We start from the raw sequence: 2,933 nt of genomic DNA on the forward strand, positions 1-2,933 counted from the left end.
AAACTGTCTACTTTTCTCTACACTTGCTTTAACTTTTAACCTGCCTAGTTGTCATTTATTTAGACATTTTCAGCTTTCCCATACCTTTTATGCACAGTTTCCACAAGATAGTTAAAAATTATACAATCCACTCTAGAATCAGTACTTAGGTATAAATGTTTGGAGAGGTACACCTCCAGATTATATTCTCATTTTACCTTAATTTCCCTCCTGCCCTCCTGCCATTGGAGGGTCTTAGAGCTCGGTGGATGGGAGACATATCAGATTTGGACTTAGAAGACTGGAAGAGTGTGTGGTATTTCCCTCTGCGATCTTTGGTATCCTTGAGAAACCGCCTGATTCAATTTAAATTGGTACACAGAAGTAACAGTATCAGCCATTCCAAATCTGATATCTATTTTGTGTAAGAAAAGGATTGCTCTTATGTAGATCTTAGTAAACAAATTTGTAAAGCAAGAAGGCAGATTATAGGATAGGGCCTAATTCAAACAGGTATCCAATACTAAAGATAGGATGACTAGCATCGAGTAGGTTAGCATAGTGTAGTTTAGTGTAGGGCCTGCCCTAAAAGAGTCTACCTTGTCGTGGTGGGCAGGCTTTTAATCTTTCGGTTAAAATTGACAAAACAGTAGAAAGAATCAATTCTCTAGACAGTTTCACTTTTGACCATTTGATTCAACTAATATATATATAAACAAAAAAATACAGACAGTTACAGTTATATATTATATATATTACGTTGGTTTGCATGTTGGTAGTATTTCAATTTTTGTAGCTTTCATGTTGAGAAGATTTCTATGATCTACAAGTTAGCTTGCCTGTGTATACATCTTGGTGAGTGAACGAAGATACAAAGCCTTTTAAAAGGTAGGCTAGTAAGGGACAAATGTATGTGCATCCATCTGCACTGGGGGATCAGTAAATTGTATTGAGTCATCTTGAATTCTATTGTAAATGTACTGTCTCCTTTTAAAGTTCTGCATATACTGTTATTGCTTTAGAAATCAATAATAATACTGAACAGCTTGGTAAAGAAATCTGAAAAGTAAGAAGGCTGACTGATGATGTTGAAAAGACGCTATTCAGTGTGTGAAGGGGGCAACTTGATTGGCCAGGCCACGAGTCTGGAGATTTCCCTGCTGACCCATAGCTGTTGATGAGATCTCTGGGTCGGGTACCGCCGTTATCTTTGGGTCCTTATGCTGTACCGGCTAGAGCGGGGTTGGGGATCGGCTTTTCGCTACTTGAAGGAGGGACCTTCGGGAGGAATGTCAACGTAACCCGCTCAAATCTCAGTGTCAGGTTAGTAAAAGAAACCTGGAGTTTGCAGCTGGATGTTGGTTTGCACCTGGATCCCACCTGGAGCTGGATGCCACCAGTTGGGCCAGAATAAGAAGCACTGAATGTATCTTATTTCATATGTAGTTATTCGATTTAGATATAGATTTTAGTAAACAAATCTGTAAAGCAAGAAGGCGGGTTATAGGATAGGGCCTAATTCAAACAGGTATCCAATACTAAAGATAGGATGACTAGCATGGAGTACGTTAGCATAGTGTAGTTTAGTGTAAGGCATGCCCTAAAAGAGTCTACCTTGTTGTGGTGGGCAGGCTTGTAATCTTTTGGTTAAAATTGACAAAACAGTAGAATGAATCAATTCTCTAGACAGTTTCACTTTTGACCATTTGATTAAACTAAAAGACTCTTAGATTTATTATGGACAGAAAATAAAAATACACATACATACATATATGGTATTTATTATATATATTACGTTGGTTTGCATGTTGGTAGTATTTCAATTTTTGTAGCTTTCATGTTGAGAAGATTTCTATGATCTACAAGTTAGCCTGCCTGTGTATATATCTTGGTGAGTGACCAAAGATACGCTGCCTTTTAAAAGGTAGGCTAGTAAGGGACAAATGTATGTGCATCCATCTGCACTGGGGGATCAGTAAATTGTATTGAGGCATCTTGAATTCTATTGTAAATGTACTGTCTCCTTTTAAAGTTCTGCATATACTGTTGTTGCTTTAGAAATCCATAATAATAGTACTGTACAGCTTGGTAAAGAAATCTGGAAAGTAAGAAGGCTGACTGATGTTTAGGGTGATGTTGGAAAGATGCTATTCAGTGTGTGAAGGGGGCAACTTGCTTGGCCACACCACGAATCTGGAGATTTCTCTGCTAACCCATAGCTGTTGGTGAGGTCTCCAGTTAGGGTACCGCCTTCATCTTTGGGTCCTTATGCTGTACCAACTGGAGAGGGGTTGGGTATCGGCCTCCTGCTACTTGAAGGAGGGACCTTCAGGAGGCATGTGAACTTAACCCACTCAAATCTGTGTCAGGTTAGTGAAATAAACCCACTGTGCTATTGTGTTTAGACAAGGGGGGTTGCCTCACTGCCAGAACATATTGGTCAGTGCTTGCAGCCATTGGCTGCAAGAACTGATCGGATGCAGATCAGCTGGTGGGTTTCCAGTATAGTCGTTTGACAGAAGCCAGTTGTAAAAACAGCTTCTGTCAGCTAAGGGAGCCGTATACACACACAAGCCAAAAGTTGGCCGGTAACTGCCAAACTGACAGTTATTGGCTGATTTTCAGCCTGCAATTACCTAGGTTAAGTGCCATGAGTCTCATAAACCCAAACACTACGGTCGTTTCTCCACCTCACTATCCTCTTGGCCATTCTATAAACACACAGCCTCTGGCTTAGTTTTGTAAATTGCTAGGAGAAGGAGGCAAGACTGTAGCACTGGGGTCTAGGATATCTGAAAAGCATACATACACCTGAGCAACCAAGACGTACAGCAACATCTGTACGTCTTCCCCTCCACAACATGTAAATGAACATTTGCCTAATGTAGAAGAAAGCCTGCATGAAGGAGGGGTTGCTTTTGAGGCAATGAAAAGTATAACTGAACACTAGTAAG

This window comes from Aquarana catesbeiana, linkage group LG04 (assembly GCF_042186555.1).
Source record: "Aquarana catesbeiana isolate 2022-GZ linkage group LG04, ASM4218655v1, whole genome shotgun sequence".
Lineage (NCBI taxonomy): Eukaryota > Metazoa > Chordata > Amphibia > Anura > Ranidae > Aquarana > Aquarana catesbeiana.